The sequence below is a fragment of the Piliocolobus tephrosceles genome, chromosome 13 (genome assembly GCF_002776525.5).
Source record: "Piliocolobus tephrosceles isolate RC106 chromosome 13, ASM277652v3, whole genome shotgun sequence".
Taxonomy (NCBI): domain Eukaryota; kingdom Metazoa; phylum Chordata; class Mammalia; order Primates; family Cercopithecidae; genus Piliocolobus; species Piliocolobus tephrosceles.
This window is the reverse complement of record NC_045446.1, coordinates 120,688,364-120,708,278: the sequence shown is the minus strand read 5'-3', so window position 1 is coordinate 120,708,278 and position 19,915 is coordinate 120,688,364. Positions and strand designations below refer to the sequence as shown.

The 19,915-nt window shown below is 44.7% G+C and overlaps 1 protein-coding gene across 6 annotated transcripts in view; it reads right to left on the bottom strand.

Moving 5' to 3' along the window:
* NTM (neurotrimin) overlaps positions 1–19,915 on the bottom strand; it is a 963,501-nt gene that overhangs the window by 573,182 nt on the left and 370,404 nt on the right. The window lies entirely within an intron of this gene.

The following is a 19,915-nucleotide window of genomic DNA, read 5'->3' as shown; positions in this document are numbered from 1 at the left end:
GCTTTTACAGACACGAAGACGCTACACCTCCCCTATTAAGGTTTACTATTATCTGATAATATCAATAGCACTTAAACCATTTTATACTATTAAACATAATGGCAACTGCACATTTTCAAAAATAATACAAAAATGTCTAGGGCATATTATTTGTCCAGTCTACACTGGCCTGGGCTCTGGACCCACAGATTAGAAGTCATGGCTTAACTCTCTACTGGTGCTACTAGTGGCATAAATGCTACCACTTTTGCTACAATAAATAATAATAACAATAGAGTTCCCATGTATTAAGACATTGTGAAGCTTTTTACACGACACTTAGTTCATGTTGCTGTAACAAGATACCATGGGCTTAAAACCAGTGGACAGATAGCCATTAATGATGAGGTAGCCAGTAGCTGAAGTTTCTCTAGGCCGTTATTGACTTTAGCTGTTTGTTTACTCATTGTTAGCTGTACTGCTTACTCAGCTGCACTGCCTCACCTCAGTTTCCGCAATAATCCTGTAGATAGCATTTCACCCTGATGTATGGATCACAGGACATTGGCTGTTTTTCCGTAACTCAAGACTCAGTTCCAAATTCAGCTCAAACCAGTCCTGAATTAAGTTTTCGCAGCCAGGCGCAGTGACTCATGCCTGTAATCCTACCACTTTGAGAGGCCGAGGCAGGCGGATCACCTGAGGTTGGGAGTTCAAGACCAGCCTGACCAACATGGAGAAACCTCGTCTGTACTAAAAATACAAAATTAGCGGGGCATGGCGGCGCATGCCTGTAATCCCAGCTACTCGGGAGGCTGAGGCAGGAGAATCACTTGAACCCAGGAGGCAGAGGTTGTGGTGAGTCGAGATCACACCATTGCACTCTAGCCTGCGCAACAAAAGCAAGACCCCGTCTCAAAAAAAAAAAAAAAAAAAAAAAAAAAAGAAGTTTTTGCAAGTGTTCAGTGGGTGAACATTTGATGTCAGAAGGCTGAAACTCTAACCATGGGCCAAAAAATTAAAAAAAAAAAAAAAAATGAAACAATTTAAAAAAAGGAACTCCTTTAATAGCCTGATCCATGGACACCGGAATTTCCTCCATCCCAGCCAATCAACACATGACCCCTCATCACCCACTCCCCACCCCCTTGATCCTATCCTAAAACTACCCCACGAATGACCCATCGGGAGGTGGATTTGAGACTTCCTCTCCTATCTCCTCGCTTGGATGTCTCACGAAGAAAGCCTTTCTCTGCTGCAAATCTCGAAGGCTCAGAGATTGGCTTGCCATGTGTCGGGCAAATGGGCCTGGTTCAGTAAAAAGTCTGAGGGGTTTAAAAGACGAAAATTTGTTTCCCAATTTTATTTCTCACAGTTCTGGATGCTGGAAAGTTAAGGTCACAGTGCCGGTGAATTCCGTGTCTGGTGAGGACTTATTTCCTGGTTTGCAGAGTCTTTTCTTTACTTTGTGTCCTCACATCGCTCTAACCTCTGCCTTTTCTTATGACTCACAAAACCTGCCGTGTGCACTTCTCCCTCTTCACCTCATCAAAACTTAATCACCTCCCAGAGTCCCCTTCTAAGACTATCCCACTGGGGGTTAGGCTTTCAATATAAATGTGGGGGAGACACAAACATGTAGTCCACAGCATGTAGATTTTTTTTCTCTTTTTTTTTTTTTTTTTTTTTTTTTTTTGTAGGGATAGGATCTTGCTATGTTACCTAAACTGGTTTCAAACTCCTGGTCTCATGCAATCCGCCTGCCTCAGCCTCCCAAGCTGCTGGGGTTCCAGGCATGAGCCACTGTGCCTGGTCAATGCATGGATCTTCTTGTTTAATTCTTACAACAATCCTATGAGGTAAGATTGTTGAACTCTTTTCGGATTTGAATAAACCATATTTGGTTAAGTAATTTATCTTTGAGAATTTAGTAAATCGGGAATCTGGAGCCTGAATTGTTGATCCTTACCTGAGACTGACTTACTGCCTCGACCAGAGTTCTAGGTACAAAAGCAGACACACACACAGAGATCACTGAAATACTTAACTGACTTTTACCTCATTATATTAGTGAATAATTTAAACATTAAAAAATAGGAGCTAAGACAAAGCAAAAAAGATATAGTTGTGGTAACAAAGCCACTGGGAAAAAGGACAGGAAATATCCTAGTGAAGGTGAAGTGAGAAGAAAAATGGGATTAAGAAAGGGATCAAGAAGCTGGGGCTGAATATTTATGGGCCCCGTTACTCACGTGGCAGTGACTCAAATGGGATGTGTAAGAATGAAGAGAATCTGATTGAAAAGGAAAATCGTCAGTGGAAAGGAGAGCGAATGCCTTGCTATAAATAATGTCATTTATATTTTTAAAATCACACATATATATAACCCAAGGAAGGAAAATGCTTCAATGAAATAATAATCACTCAAGGACAGGTGGAGTAATGGAGGCTGCTCTGAGTTCTGCGGTTGATAATTGTACAAACGGAAGATTCTCAGCAGAAGCGGAGGCCTGCTGTGTGACCCCTGGAAATGTCAGTGTTATGAACGAGCCGCAGAGTTCCTGCTCTAATACCAGTTTAGAACAACAGCCTCAGCGCACCTCCCGTGTATGGAGAGGTGACAAGCTGGCTCTCCCTGGCTCCTCGGTTCATCTGATTTTGCTGCCATTCTGTCACGTCGCCCCTGCACCTGGGCTGACCACAGCCTAGTCCTGTTGCACTCTCGGCTCCTGACCGCCGCCCCCCGAACACCCAGCATCAGACCTGAGCTTCTGGGGATGGGTGCTATGTCACTTGGATGCTGGTCATCAACTCCTCATGTGAAAATGCAACCTGCTTTCCTTCCCATTACACAGGAACTGTTTAAACCCAAAGGGCACATATGGACACAGGAGAGCAAGTAGTCATTCTTCCCTTAAGTGAGGGAAGAGAAACAGCTGGCTGCCGTCTGAGCTGTGTGAGGTATGCAGGTCTAGACCGACAAGAGTATGGGACCTCAGTCAGCCCCCTCCATGCCCAGGGCAATTGTGTAGTCATTTTGTTCCTAACCAGCTGCCTCACCCATTATATTCAGGTCCCTGGAATTTGTGATACAAACAACAATGTACAGCTCATCAATAGCTTATGTTATTTTAATGTAAATTATTGGTAGTCAACTCAGGAACTGCCTCTTGTTTTCCTTTGAGAATCCACTTGGAACTGCAGCTGACGGGCGTGTATATTCAGCTCGCCTTGAATCTATGCTCTCGGGTTGCAGTCCTCGATCTTGGCCCAGGTAAACTCTCCACTTGGATTAATTTTACCTCGCTTCTTCTTTTTAGATTGACATTAGCAAATGTTTCCTGAGTGCCTGCTTTGCTGCAGGTGCTGAGCTGTGGATGGGGTCTGACTTGAAGCCGGGCATGGTGCCTGGCCTCGTGAAGATTATATTTTGGTGAAGGACACATGACATAAAACCAAATGATCAAAAGAATAAGGAAGATGGCTGCATACATGGTCCAGGTTATAGATGAGATAAACAGGACATGTACTAATGAATACAGCACATGGGGCAGGGTTGATTTACACGAAGCTTTGGGGGAAATTTTCCTAGAAGAGATTCTACATAAGCCGAGGCCTACAGGATAACATAGAAAGATTTCCAGGCAGAGGACACTGAGTGCAAAGGCCCTGGAGAGATGGGGGTTGTACCTGGCATAGCCTGGGAAGGTGCAGCGCCCTGGTCTGTAATGAAGAGTGAGAGGAAGGGAGTTTAATAAGCAGAAGTCAAATCATCAAGGTATTTAGATTTAGGCCCTGAGAGGAGGTTGGTTTTACTTTCAGAGCAATGGAAAGCCATCGGAGGGTTGAAGAAGGGCAATAATGGCATCAGATTTGCATTTTAAGGTGATCAGGCTGGCTGCTCTGTGGAGAATGGATTGGTATGAGCACCAGGAGACGCAGGGAGTGGATTTGTCCCAGGAGGATGGCTGTCATACAGAGCATTCTTTAAGTGGCTTTCAGGATGTGTGCCTGCAGGGAGTACACAGTGTAGCTGGAGACGTGCTGGCTGGGCTCCACTAGCAGTGAGGGGCAAGAACGTTGGCATGTCTTCTAATCTTCCTGGTTCTCACACCTCACCTGGATGAAATAATCACGGCTCCCTTATAGGATAGCTGTGATGATTTAATCCAACGATGTGTGTGACGTGTTCTGCACACAGTGGTCACTCATCGTGTCAGAGGTTAGCTCTCTTTAACTGTTATGCTGACTCTGGGGCATCTGTAAGGCGGGAGCTCCTGGGAAGGTGAGGACAAGGTGATTTGTAGGAAGGAGTAACTTCAAGTCATGTTCTCCCATTAATCTCATCAACTGGTAGCTCCAAAATGTAGCTGCCAACAGGCATCAATTATACCCCAAGTAATTGCACACATGATCGTATTTAATGCTCACAATAGTCTTGCAATGCAGACATTACTGTATTATATAATTATCCCCTTTTTGATATCAGAAAATTGTAATCCACAGAGGTTAGGTAATTTGCTCAAGGTCACCCAGTTAGAGGCAGAGCCAAAATTCAGTCCAGATCTGTTGGAATCCAAACCCCATGCTCTCTCCACCATAACGGCTCATCCAACAGTTCAGCAGGGGCTTTCCAAACGCATCTCGGGTTCTTGGGATTCTACAACATCTGTGTCTCTCAACACAGGGTATCCTAGCTATGGAAGGCCCCCAGGTGACACGAGGAAGAAGGAAATCTGCCCTCTCCAAGTCTGATTAAAAAAGGGCAAAAGAGACTGGTTCCATCTGGTGTTCTATAAAGCACAGCTTTGCCAGGTAAAGTCTGGAAATGAAGTTGCACCCACTGCTGAGTACCAAATGTTATATAGCTAATTAACCACAGAGATTTGGGAAGAAACCCATTAAAGAGACCAAATACAGTGTGAACAAAAAGCAAGTGGTAATGTTGCCGCTTATTACTGTTATGGCCATTAATATTAATATTAATGCTATTATTTAGTTTTATTATTACTCTAATCCATCATTATTATTGCTGTCTCCTAGCATCTTCACCATAAATCTATCACCAAATGTTTTAGAGGTTTAATATTGTTACGGTTATGTAATTAAACAAATAGAAATAATAGTTGCAGAATTACAGAGTTACATAATTATTGCTCCTCAATGGAAGCGATAAATAAAACTTACATGTCTTGATAGCAGTTATATTAACAACAATGAAAACACTGAAGGCTAAAGCTGAAGAATTATGTAATGGTTACATAATTAAATAATAAATTATCCTGGAACTACAGGGACATGCACTATATAAAGCAGCGTACAGAATGGAGGGGAAAAGGAAATCATTAAGCAATGACAAAAAAAAAAGAGACAGAGATGTGCCTATAGATAAGAAGCAGAGCAGCGTGGGCCTGGGAATGAGGATCCCTGGGGTCTGCAGTACCCAGAGCTCTTCAGCTTCCCATTCTAGATTCAGACATGTATGGGGACTTTATCACCCCCGAAACACAAAGTAATTTGTCTAAGGCTATAAATCACTTGGATAATATAATCCCCTTAACTGAACAGCTTATCACATGTGGCATACATTTAATCTCTGTGTCTTAAATTATCTCAAAATTTATCTTTAGTCTTGGCTAAGTGTTATATAACTACTCTTCAACTACCTGCCTTGATTCAATGACTAGTGGGTGCCCGTGGGGTGGAATGCTTGCCAGGGGTGGAGAATATTACTGTTTTGAAAATTATTCAAATATTCCATCACTGCATCATGACATTTCTTTGGTTGTGTTATCACAATATTAACATACCCAAATATTTGGAAAGACTAAAATATTTGATGTCAAATCAAATATCCAGTTGACTGACTGACTTGCTAATTTTTTATACCAAAGCTTGGCTGTCAGGCTACCTGGGTTTTATATAAAGGTGTGTTTATAGAGGTCTGGTGCGGGGGACACCATCCCCTACCTGAGGACCATAAAACCAGCACCTGCTCTAAAGACTGAGTTCAGATTGGGATGCCAGAGTGATGGCAACACGTTTCATACCCTGAATCCGCCTGTCTCCCTGGGTGTCAGCAGAACCGAGCCCGTTGTTTAGATGAATGGCATGATGGGACATTCCCGGGCTGCTGGCAGCAAGCAGCATGAATAAGCACATGGCATCACTCAGCGGTGACAATGGGGAGGCAGAAGGCTCCTGTCCAGAGCCAGCAGGGGACAGAGCCATGGTCTGCCAGCCTCTCTGTGAGTCACATTTCAAGAAAGCTCTCACTTCTCCATCAGGCCTGTTCTAAGAGTAGCCAGGCTGGGCATTATCATAATGGGGTCACCTGGGAGGCTGGGAATAGACAGAGGAGCAGTCTATTGGGGAGAACAAATTGACTCCTGTCTTGTTATTTGGCTTGGCTTGACAGGCAAACCTGGTGATTGGAAAAGGACTGCCCCGGGAGAGGCCCACGCCAAGGAGGGGCGACAGGGCTGTCACACCTGCTGCCCTTCGGTAGCTGGAGCAGACTTTCTGGCGTCAGGCCCTCCAGCTCAGGTCGTCATTTTCCAGTATTCAACGCCAACCTGCCCTTGGCCTGCATGCAGACCACGCTGCCCATCTGTCCATGTCCCTATGCTATGGGGAGGAAGAACACAGATATCTCAAACCCTCTGTTGTCATTTTGTCTCCACCCCTGGGAATCTCACCTTTAATCCTGTCATCCTTTTATCTTGCCCCAGAAGAGGGTGAAAATAGAATCCTTCTCCAAATAAGCAGAGACAATTCCCACAATCCTGGGACCAAAGGAACTTTTCTAAGGGCTCTTTGTACCATGGTTCTCTTGAGCCACATGGGAACCTGGGCAAAGAGTGTCCATTTCCTTCAGATACCAAAGAGGGCACTCCTGAGGTGCTAGGGTGCTGCTGAAAGTGCTGGGGCTTTGATAACAAATGAATCTGGTGTATTAGTCTGCTTGGGCTGCCAGAACAAAACACTATAGGCTGGGTGGCTTCAACAACAAAAATTTATTTTCTTATAGTTCTGAAGGCTGGAAGTCCAAAATCAGGGTGCCATGCCAGCATAGCTGGGCTCTGATCAGGGATCTCTCCCTGGCTTGCAGACAGCTGCCTTCCCATTGTATCCTCACATAGTGGAGAGAGAGAGGGGGGAGAGCGAGAGAGAGAGAGCGCGCGAGCGAGCGCGCTCTTTCTCCTCTTTATTTATTTATTTATTTATTTATTTGAGACAGAGTTTCACTCTTATTGCCCAGGCTGGAGTGCAATGGCGCGATCTCGGCTCACCACAACCTCTGCTTCCCAGATTCAAGCGATTCTCTTGCCTCAGCCACCTGAGTAGCTGGCATTACAGGTATGCGCCACCACACCCGGCTAATTTTTTTTTGTGTTTTCAGTAGAGACAGGGTTTCTCCATGTTGGTCAGGCTGGTCTCCAACTCCTGACCTCAGGTGATGTGCCCACCTCAGCCGCCCAAAGTGCACGGATAACAGGCGTGAGCCACCGCACCCGGTTCTTCCTCCTCTTATAAGGGCACTAATTCCAATCAGGCAGGTCTCACCCTCATCACTATATTTAGCCCTAATTATCTCTCAAAGACCCCATCTCTAAATACCGTCATTCAGATGCTAAAAGGTAGGCCTTCAACATAGGAATTTGGGGGAGGGGGTGTATGAAACATTCCGTCTGTAACCCTTGGGTTTTCATTTCAGTTTCTTGTTAGGTGTGGATCCTAAATGACTTCAACCCTCTGAATTTCAGTTACCGCACCTGTAAAATGTGACTAACAAGCCTACTACACTGAACTGCTGTGAGGAATAGGATGTGTTTATGTAGAAAAAACTTCACCGCATACCAGGGCCTGCAATGTCCATTCTCCTCCCTCCTCCCTCTTGCCACATTCACAGCGTCTCTGATTTAGGCTGGCACCAGCTTTCATTAAGAGTTCTGTCCTCCCCCCTTCCCCTGCCCTGCCCACCCCACATGAAAAACAACTTGTTTAAGATTCCCCCCTCCATCCTGGTAATTTTGGCTGGGTTGCAGCTATTTTCTCAATAACAACAGAAGCCCTGATCATTCTCTCCCAGGAGCTAGAAAGTCTCCTTTCCCTCGAGCCCCAGAAAGGAAGAGATCACTGTCATAGGGGCTTAGGAGGGGCATGGAGATCATTCTGCAGCATCGTGGGCACAGTCCTCTTCCTACGCTCTGACGTCCCCTGAAACAGGTTTCCTAAGCTCCCTCTGCAGGTTTCCTTAGTCACCCCGTGACCCTTCCTGGGGCTCCTCCTCGTCTCACTTCAAAGTCCCTTGTGTTGCAGGGCCCAGATCCCATGAGATTCTTCCTGGAGATGGAACCCCGGCCCCTCCCCGGCCCTCAGACAGCACTGACTGTCTCAGCAGGGTTATCTCTATTAGCCGCTGCCAACGTCAGTGCGTGGAAACAGTGCAGTATGAGATGCTTCCCCTGACTAACGTCTTTGTACTGAGCGGGGGAATCAGAACGGAACAGATGTTTTAAGGACTCCATAAATCCGTGAAGATAAAAAACCACCCACCCAGCACTTTTTAACAATGTGCCATGCTGATGAACCAGCATATCGGAAATACCAAAATAAATATAAAATCCCACTGAAGCCTTGGAATAAATCTTAGGGATTTTTTTTTTTCATTTTTCCCTTACAACATACACCAGACATCATTTTTAATACTCAGTGAAGACCCACAACTGGGAGCAGAAAGTCTATAAAAACGCTGCGGCTTCCATCCAAAGCGACCCAATGATCAACCGCACTATGCGTGAATCACCCTCCAATTGCTTCCTGAAACACTCATTTCTCTCCCATAGAACCTTCTCCCTCTCTCAACACTTCCAGTGTTGTCATGTTTCTTCTCATAACTCCTTGCTGAATTCCAATGAGGTTTTCTAATTAGCCTAATTAATTTTCTGCCCAACTTAATAAGACTGTCTCTGGTTCAGAAATAATTGGACTTCCCAAACACCATTTTCCCTCCCTCTATTTCTCAGTGGTGAGTTGTGATCCAGCCTCCCTTAATAATTCAAAATTAGCTTCTGTTTTTCAGATGATGGGTTCATGTTCAGAAAGTTATTTAGTTTTTTCATTAACACTCTCACATCGTTCTCTCCCTCCTGTGAAGAATACCTTAAAAAGCACTAAAAATAAAATGAAACTTGGATCTCTTCCTGAAGAGATAAATCCATTTGGGATCAAGGTTTCAATGGATTCTTGTTTCCTATATTATCAATTTCAGCAAGGTAAATTAATGACCTGGATAAAGCGTTTTCTTAGAAAGTGTGGTAGCAGCTATGAAAATAAGCCCTAAGAAGCCGAGTAATAAAATCATAAAATAAAAAAAAAAGATTTTGAGCACTTTCAGGCAACTAGCTTCCCATGGAAGAGCAGGCTTCTCTCTAACCTCTTACAAATGTGTTTCATGTGGTTGTGAATTTCTTACTCCAGGAAAATAGCATTGTTACAAATATTAGTGTGTTCTCCAAATGAGTTGAAAGAAAAGGAAGAAGAGATAAGAGGTAAGGAAAGAGAGAGGAAAGGAAAGTGGTAAGCTTAATGAAAATGTCCATATCCCAATGCATGTTTGAATAAGCTCTGCAAAGCTGTGTAAATGGCATACTGTCTTTTGTTTGCTCTCAGGTTCCAGAACACCAGGCAATCATATCCTCTGCAGTACTGGTTTTGCAGCCCCAGGAATACTTCTCTTGGAATGATGAAATTGGAATTATTTTCTCATTCCCTAAAAGAGCCTGAAGCAGTTCTTTAGAGGTCTTATAAATATGCCTGTGAACAGTGCCAGGGTATGGAGAGCACAGTAAGATGTGTGACTTGGATCCTCCCTGTGCGCAGGGGTGTGCAGCTGTGAGCCTTCTCATTATGGCAGCGTGTTCTAAGTGGAATCATAAAGGTGTGAAGGTTTTCAAAGAATTTAATTCAAACAATAGCCATACAGGTGTATGCTTTATTTTCTTTGGATGACCCTAGACCAAACTTCTCAAAGACGAAATGGAGTTACTGAGGGTGGTTCCTTATCTTAATAAAAATGGGTGACCCACTCATTTTCCAAGATTCACTGCTTCTTTGATGAATCATCTAGGCAGGTATAGGTTTTAAGAAAATATGCAGAGAGCTAGGCATGGTGGGTCATGCCTGTAATCCCCGCATCTTGGGAAGCCGAGGCAGGTGGATTACTTGAGGTCAGGAGTTTGAGACCAGCCTGGCCAACACGGTGAAACCCGTCTCTACTAAAAATACAAAAGTTAGCTGGGCACGGTGGTATGTGCCTGTAATCCCAGCTACTCGGGAGGTAGAGACAGGAGAATCGCTTGAACCTGGAAGGCGGAGGCTGCAGTGAGTCGAGATTGCACCACCGCACTCTAACCTGGACAACAGAGTGAAACTTTGTCTCAAAAAAGAAAGAAAGAAAGAAGGAAGGAAGGAAGGAAGGAAAGAAGGAAGGAAGGAAAAGGAAAATAGGCAGAAAACTCTAAGTACACCAAACTGATAAGTTTGGGGACAGTAATTTCCTGCTGAAGGAAGAGTCTCTCTCTCCCTCTCCTCTCTCATTAAAAGAGCTTTGGGGATGTTGCTTTGAAGACAGTGTTTCATAATGAAAGTGAAGTATGGTTCACTTCTTCAAATGTAAGTAACATCCATTTGCCAGAAATGAAGATTGCCTATATATATCACTAGCCCACATCGTCAGAGTTTGCTACAATTAGCTAGTAGGGGGGAAAAAAAGACAGAAATTGTATTAAAGGATCAAAGAAGAAAATGAAAAGAATGGTACGATTTGTAGCTACATATTTAAATGAAGCTTACTACCGGCCACCAACTAGGATAGAGTGAAACTGATTAAAATAGTCTCTATTGAACTTACAATCTTGGCCTTCCCTACTTGTTGATTAAGTAAGGCTACTTGCTCTCAGCAGGGCCCTGTAGTGCCTGGTGACCATCTGGAAATTCTTCGAAAAATGCTCCATTTAGAAACATAGTCTATTCAATGGAGTTCTGTTGAAAATTTGAAGTTAGTAGAATAACAGCTAAATATTAAATCTTTTCTCTACTTATCCATTTTATCCCTAGAATATACGTTCCATAATGGCATTTTTAAAATGTGCTTTGCATTTTAATGTTGGGGTGCGTTTCTTTCCTCAGTTCTGGCACATTTTACTCATCTTTGTCCCACTACTCTTACTCTGGTTGTTCCTTTGTATAATAATTAGATGACTTTGAATTTTGATTTTATGTGTATACCTTAGGAATAGCATCCTGTTAAGAAAACAAAACAACAAACATAATAATAATAACCACCTGAGGATTTAACTTCAAGTCACATCAGTGTCTCCATTAGACAATGTCAGAGCTTGATGCTTTCAACTTCCCCTGAGCTAATGGAAACATCTCTTGACTCAACCCCGTCTCACCTGGCATTGAATATGGACCTAACACACCCCTGAAGATGGGTTCTAGAAGGGCAGGAAGAGAGTCAGTGCCCAAAGCTTCTTTCACTCATGTTTGCCTGGACTGTGCAGCTACATATCAGTCCTATTTAGGGTGATAAGTTAAAACCCCTGCGGAAAACAGTGTGCCCTGGTACATTGTTGGGGAGCTGGTCAGGTGGAGTCCATGCATGACTCCAATAGAAGGAATTTGGTAAAGGAGTTGTTTATAAAGCCTCCAGAGAAGTGAAAGAGGAGACGATGAGACTACACAGAGATTAGCAATGACAGGAAGTCTCCATCAGGTCTAAGACTGAAGAACCAAAGAAAGAAGTGATCTTTCTGGTGTCAAGAGCTGGAGCTACCTGGAAGGAGCTGGAGTCACTGCACTGGGCCTATTAGGTGGAAATTGGAATCACAAAGGAGATGTAGCTGTTTCAGAGATGCCGCCCCTTTCCTTGAAGGAGATAATGTATGGAATTAGGAGTAGCAGCCCAAAGACAGGCTGCGCCTGCTGAAGGCATGGGATGTGGCATTTGAGGCCCTTGCTCTAAGTCACATCATCAGCCAAGTTTTTATGAATCATAAAATTGCTGGATCCCCTTTCTAAACATAGTCCCTGATTCTACTTCACTGACCTTCCTCGGAGGTCAACTGCATAGCAGACAAAGAAGCATTTCCTTTTAATGGCTGGGAACTTACTGGCCATAAATTTCACCCAGTACCCTAGGACTGTGTGTTACGGTCAGGTAAAGTAAGTCAGATGACTAGCCCATTTTCTCTCTTCATCTTGAACAGAATTTCCACTTTTTCCTGAGATAAGATAATCCCTGATTATAGCAAATTTTTGTGTGTGAGACAGGGGTCTTGCTCTGTCACCCAGGTTGGAGTGCAGTACTGTGATCACAGCTCACTGCAGCCTCGACCTCCAGGACTCAAGCCACCCTCCCACCTCAGCCTCCCCAGCGGCTGGGACCACAAGTGTGAACCACCAGACTAGGCTAATTTTTTTTTTTTTTTTTTTTTTTTGAGACAGACTCTCGCTCTGTTGCCCAGGCTGGAGTGCAGTGACGTGATCTCAGCTCACTGCAACCTCCGCCTCCTGAGTTCAAGCAATTGTCGTGCCTCAGCTTCCCAGACAAGGTCTTTCTATTTTGCCCAGGTTGGTCTTGAACTCCTGGGCTCAAGTGATCTTCTTGCCTTGGCCTCCCAAAATGCTGGAATTACAGGTGTGTCACCACGCCCTGCCAGCAATTCTTTAACAAGAGGAGATCCCTTCCAATTTGTCTAGAGTACCTCCACCCCTATTCTTTCTCACTTCTGTGCCTCCTTTTGTTTCCTCAAGAAGCATTAGCAGACAGTAAAAATGACATGATTTCCCGCTTCCTACCACCACGGACACAACACCTACCCTTCACTAACCAATGAGAGCGTGGGGTATTGATGGTAATAGCTCAGATGCAACCTAGGAGCCCTTTCAGAATTAGAGCCAATGCTGGCGAGGTGCTGCTCTTGTCTCCTGTCCAGGCCTCATGATTTTAAATTGTTTCTAGAAGTTAAGACAGTGATCTCTCCTGGCCAATGCAGAGAAGCAGTGGGAAAGGAGACAGACAGTCCTCCCCATTCAAGGAAACTAATGCTTCTTTTGCCTCTTCTCAAATAAAACTTTGAGTTAGAGGCTATTATTCTTACTTTGTAGACATGTTAAGCAATTTGGCCAAAGCTTCAGAATGAATTAGGAGACAAAGTTGGCATTAGAATCAAGATCTGATTTACTCTAAAATCCACGTTACTTTCACTACACAGTGTTGCTCTCTATTTTCTATGTGAATAGCTTTATAAAATGCAAAACATGTTCAAAAGAAAATCCTTCCACATATGAATTTGAACATCCTGGTTGTAATACGCCATGCTGGAAAAGTTGCCAAGTTTTGCAAATAAAAATACAGGATGCCCAGTTAAATTTGGATTTCAGATGGCTAAATATTTTAATACAAATATATGTCCCAAATATTGCATGGGACATACTTATACTGAAACTACTTGTTGTTTATTCAGAAATTAGAATTTAGCTGGTCATCCAATATTTTTTGGCAACTCTACACATAGCCCATCTGTATCTCAATGTCTTGAGCCCAAGTTTCACTTTGCTTTGGTAAACTGAAAATACCGTCAAGGGAAAGGTCATGGTTCTCTCTTCCACTGCCTTACCAGTCTTCACCCCCAGTGTCATTGGGATTCCTCCTAGGCCAAGAGTGAAATATTGTACCTTTCAAATATATATCCAGTATATATACACACTTAAAACTTATGTGTCCTGCTGTGTTCAATTGAGGTTTTTAAACCACTTTTTATTGTATAACTTATATACAATAAAATGTATCCATTTAGTGATGTGGCTCAATAAGTTTTGATGAATATTACATCTGTGTAACCACCACCCTCATCAAAATCACACTCTCACTGTCCCAGAAAGTTACCTCATGCTTCCTGCAGTCAATCCCCAAGACTCTTTAGCCCCAGACCTTCACATTTCTGCTTTCTGTCACTTTAGATTAGTTTTGCCTTTCCTAGAATTTCATATAAATGGAATCATAGAGTTTTGCCATCTGTACTCTTCTGGATCTGGCCGTTTGCACTCGTGGTGATGGTTTGAGTCCATCTACATTGTTGCTTGTATCAATAGTGCATTCCTTTTTACTGCTGAGTCGCATTTCATTGTTTGGATTTACTGTTAATTGTTCATCCACTCATCTGTTGATGAACACGGATTGTTTTCAAATTTGGCTAATACAAATAAAGCTGCTATGAACATTTGTGTACAAGTCTCTGTGTAGACATATGATTTGATCTGTATTAGACAAATACCAAGACGTAAAATGATTGCATTACATGGTAGTTGTGTGTTTAGCTTTTTTTTTTTTTTAGTTGAAGTCTCACTCTGTTGCCCAGGCTGGAGTGCAGTGGCACAATCTCGGCTCATTGCAACCTCTGTCTTCTAGGTTCAAGCGATTCTCCTGCTTCAGCCTCCCAAGTAGCTGGGACTACAGGCACGTGCCACTATGCCCAGCTAATTTTTGTATGTTTAGCGGAGATGGGGTTTCGCCATGTTGGCCAGGCTGGTCTCGAACTCCTGACCTCAAGTGTTCTGCCTGCCTTGGCCTCCCAAAGTGCTGGGATTACAGGCACACACCACCACACCCAGCCCCATGTGTTTAACTTTATAAGGAAAAAACATACAACTTTTCAAAGTTGTTCTAGCATTTTGCATCCTTACCATCACTGTGTGATAGTTACAGTGACTCTGTATCCTCCTCAACACTTGGTTACCGTCAATCTTTCAACTTCTTTTTTTTTTTTTTTTTTTTTGAGACAGAGTCTCGCTCTGTCGCCCGGGCTGGAGTGCAGTGGCCGGATCTCAGCTCACTGCAAGCTTCCGCCTCCCGGGTTCCCGCCATTCTCCTGCCTCAGCCTCCCGAGTAGCTGGGACTACAGGCGCCCGCCACCTCGCCCGGCTAGTTTTTTGTATTTTTTAGTAGAGACGGGGTTTCACCATGGTAGCCAGGATGGTCTCGATCTCCCGACCTTGTGATCCGCCCGTCTCGGCCTCCCAAAGTGCTGGGATTACAGGCTTGAGCCACCGCGCCCGGCCCAATCTTTCAACTTCTAGCCATTATCATAGGTGTGCAATGGTATCTTAGTGGTTGTGGTTTGCATTTCCCTGAGGTCAATTGAGTTCTAAAATATTCTGAAAAATTACATCAATGTTGGCTTCTGCATTTATGAAGCAATTTTTTGAGCATCAGCGTTGTGTCAGGTACCATACTACAGCCACTGAGTCTAAAATGGCAAGTCACAGATACAAGTCACAGATATATCTTGGCCTGTTATGGAGCTTATAATCAAATGGGTGAGGTAGATGCTAAACAACACATGAATATAATTATATACCTTCAAATGGTAATAAGTATATATATATTTTTTGGGGGGCGGTGAGGGGAGGACAGAATTTCTCTGCCGCCAGGCTGGAGCATGATCTCGGCTCACTGCAACCTCTGTCTCCCAGGTGCAATCGATTCCCCAGCCTCAGCCTCTAGAGTAGCTAGGACTACAGGCATGTGCCACCACGTCCAGCTTTTTTTTTTTTTTTTTTTTTTGGTATTTTATTAGAGATGGGGTTTCACCATGTTGGCCAGGATGGTCTTGATCTCCTGACCTCGTGATCCGCTTGCCTTGGCCTGCAAAAGTGCTGGGATTACAAGTATGAGCCACCACGCCTGGCTGATAAGTATAATTTTAAAAATAAATAGATCACACTGAGAGAGTATATCAGGGGATATGCAATAAGAAGGGCATCCCAAATGGCCTGAAGAGTGATTAGGAGGGAGGGAGGCAGTGGCTGTGGGGTGGGTGGAGGCTTCTTCTGGATGGAGAAAAAGCCCCATGTAGGAGTCCCAGGGTGGAGGTGGGCTAGTGCTGTCCTCTCAGCCTGGACGCAGGCCCCTGGGGTCGGAATCACTGAGACAGGGGAGAAGGCCGGCGGTGAGGAGAGAGAGCAGGCAGCCCTGAACACCACAGAGCTCCCCAAGGCCTGGGAAGCACTTAGGATTGGATCCAAAGCAGAACAGAAAGTCACTGCTAGCTAAACAGGAGGAGCACAAGCTCATTCAGGCTTTCAAAATCCCACCTCGGCTCCAGCAATGAGAGTGACTTACATGAGGGGGAGAGTGAGATGCTACTCAGAGTCTATAGATGTGGTTACACAGAAATGACCAAGTGGTGGGCCGTGGTGGAAAGCAGAAATGAAAAAATTCAAGATGCATTTTGGAGATGAAATCAACAGGATTTAATAATAATGTAGACGCCAGGATTGTAGCAAAGGCGGTGGTCAGGAAGCCACTGGGTCGCTGGCTTGAGCAGTTGGTTTGATGGAGGCACCAAGTAGCGAGAAACAAAGACCTGGGTGGTGGTCGGAATCAGGCACCCTGCAGTGGCCCCAGTAACTGTTATGGCGGGCCAGTGTGGCAAGCTCTGCGGAAGGAGGGGAGGAGCTTGCTGCCAGAATGACACTTTGCCTGGCAGTAAAAACACATGGGTATGTGACAATGTACATGTGACTGAAGGCCATAACTTAAAGTCTCTAAGGAGACACCGAGGAGGATCCAGGGCCACCACACAGATGTATAGATCCTGCACAAAGGTGGCGACACCCAGTCTCAGGAATAAAATAAAGAATTTTCTCTCAAAAATAAATGCAAGGTAAGTATTTGGAAAGACAGAGAGAAATGATAACATGAGGGGATTGGTGCTTTCTCTCCGTTAAGTGTAAGCAGGTGCCTAATGGCTTGCCACCTAAGGTCAGGGGCACTGTAAGGAAACAAACCAAGGCTCACAGCGCTCCCAGACAGCAGGCCCAGCTTGCTTTCATCCGGCACTCTCAGAGCAACTGCTGCATCCAGGAACTCTGCCCAGTGTGAGAAACACAGGAACGTTTAAGATTCGGTGTCTGCCCTGCACAGCTAACAGGAAAATGTACTGGTGTCCTGTATATGAAACGATGATGCCTGTAATCCCAGCACCTTGGGAGGCTGAGGAAGGTGAATCACCTGAGGTTAGGAGTTCAAGACCAGCCTGGCCAACATAGTGAAACCCTGTCTCTACTAAAAATACAAAAAATTATCTAAGCATGGTGGTAGGCACCTGTCATACCAGCTACTTGGGAGGCTGAAGCAGGAGAATCGCTTGACCTGGAAGGCAGAGGTTGCAGTGAGCCGACACCACGCCATTGCACTTCAGCCTGGGCAACAAGAGCAAAACTCCATCTCAGACAAAACAAAACAAACAACAAAAAAAACAGTGACAAAGCAGGGACATAAGTCAACAACAGAGGTGTGTCCCGGGGGCTGAGGGATCAAGGTAAGGACCATCTAGCAAGTCAAATTATTTCAATTATTAAAAGAAAAATAATGATTTTCCTGTAGCATGTAGCCTGTAAACGTCATAAGGACATGCATTCTTCTTTCCATTTTTGGATGCTCACTCCGTGCCAGACACAGCTCTGAGCACTTTGCAAGCTCTGTGTCATTTCCTCTTCATAGCAACCCTGCGAGTGGGTATCAGTATTATTCCCTTGTTACATGCCAGGAAAGTGTGTCTTACACATCTCCATCTGTCCAAGGTCACATTCTTAGGACGTGGCTAAGCTGGGGTTGAAACCCAGGTCCCTGTGATCTGTACCGCTGTGCTCCTGACCACTTTTGGATTTTCAGTACTGAGTTGATTCAGAACGACTTCATCCAGAAGTAAAGTTGGCTGCATCTCTTGTAGCTTCTCCAGGGCCCACTCCTGTTTCAACTGTTGATTTATCACGGTGCCCAAAGAGTGTTGATTATTTATGTGCAATGGTCATGATCTAAGTGCTGAGGACATATGCTGCTCTATGTCCTTTCTTTTCTGTCTGAACAAAATGAGGAGGCAGGCCACAGAGGTGCACCCAAGAGAAAGGCGGAGTCGGGGCCCCTCTGATGTCGAAAGCCCCTGTGCTGTGAGAGGAGCAGGGCCGCCTGGCACTGGGCACCGTCCAGCCCCATACACTCCTGCAAGCTTTCTGTCCACAGGCCAAGCCTCCAGGGGAGTGGAGAGAAACAGAAGTAGTGCCGGGCAGTCCCCTCCCATCTGTTTTGCAGAGAAAGCCATTCTGAAAAAGCACATCGGATTAAATAAATTAAAAGAATTGCACCCCCCTGGGAACATTCTCAAAACAGAAAGTCATTTGAACCGATGTGTGATTCACTCAGAGCCTCTCTCCTTATAGGAAACGAATACAATCAAATTAAAATCACTTCGTGGAGTAAGAGGCAGTGGATGGGCACGGGGAGGAGGGGGTAGGTCACGGAAGGCACAGTGTTTACAAAGCCATTAAAGGAGCATGAATAGATCTAGACTGGTCCCAAAAGGCAAAGAAATGTGAATTTTCACATATAAATAGAAAACGTTTAGAACGGCATTAATTCAAGACCGAGCGGCTAATGCCTTTCCATGTTAGCCGGGTGTGCGGCGTCTGCTTAGCTGCACTGACCCCTGCTGGTGAGAATCCAGAAGTATCTGCTGCTCCGCGACTATTTTCAGACCTGTCCACGGTCCTGGTGACTGCGTGTGCGTGCCAAGCGTTGTCCACCGTCATGAACTACATGGTACGTGACCTGGACGCCTAACCAAGAACCACTTTGGCACTACAGTACCCAGAACCTACTAGAGTATCTGGCACATAGTAAAGCCTTAATGGTTGAGTAACTGTATGACCAAGCATGTACAATTCTTTTTTTTTTTTTTTTTTTTGAGACGGAGTCTCGCTCTGTCACCCAGGCTGGAGTGCAGTGGCACAATCTCGGCTCACTGCAAGCTCCACCTCCCGGGTTCACGCCATTCTCCTGCCTCAGCCTCCCGAGTATCTGGGACTACAGGCGCACGCCGCCATGCCCGGCTAATTTTTTTTTTTTTTTTTTGTATTTTTAGTAGAGACGGGGTTTCACCATGTTAGCCAGGATGGTCTCGAACTCCTGACCTCGTGATCCACCCGCCTCGGACTCCCAAAGTGCTGGGATTACAGACGTGAGCCACCGCACCCGACCAAGCATGTACAATTCTAACACCTAATTGAACAAATTTAGCTTATGGCACCTTTATCTTGCATGAACAGTGACATCAAAACTTCTTGAACACAATCAATGGATTCTGCTAAGAAAGATGTATCAGGTAATACTAAAGTCACAATACACAATGGCAGGTGCCATGTGGTGCCCGGCAAGGGCAGTGGAGGGCCTGTTGTCAATCATGGTGACACAGTGGTGATGTGTTGGTTGTGTCCTGGTGGAGGCATTCCTGGGATCACAGGATAAGGAGGAGCTTGTCAGACTAAGGAACGGGGGAGGGGATTCCATGCAAAGACAATACAATGTCAATGGCAGAGACATGAAAAAATTGCATGGAGCTTTCAGGAAATTCCCTTGCTGTTGCTGGCAGTTCCAGTGAGAGGCAGGGCTGGCAGTGGCAGACATTTAAGAGGTCATGTGATACAAGGTTCTCTGGATCCCGAGATCCAGAAAAGCTTGAGATCACCCTATGGTCCCTGTGGCCCCACAGAAGTGTTTGACATTTAGAAGCAACATGGTTTATTTTGCATTTTATTTACACCACTCGGCTCAGATGTGGAAGATGATTTCAGGGGTATGGAAGGAGAATAACGAAGGCCAAGAGTCCAGCTACAAAGCTACTGCATTTAGTAGGAATGCAAGAGGAGCTTCATTAAGATGTCAGTAGCTTGAATGGCAAGCAGAAGGCTGACAGGAGAACGATATACGAGACACAACCTGAAGGCACAGATATGTGTGCTGACAACTGGAAGAGAGAACAGCTTCTGCAGAAAGACTCAGGTGGAGGAGCAGGATTGCGGGGGAAAT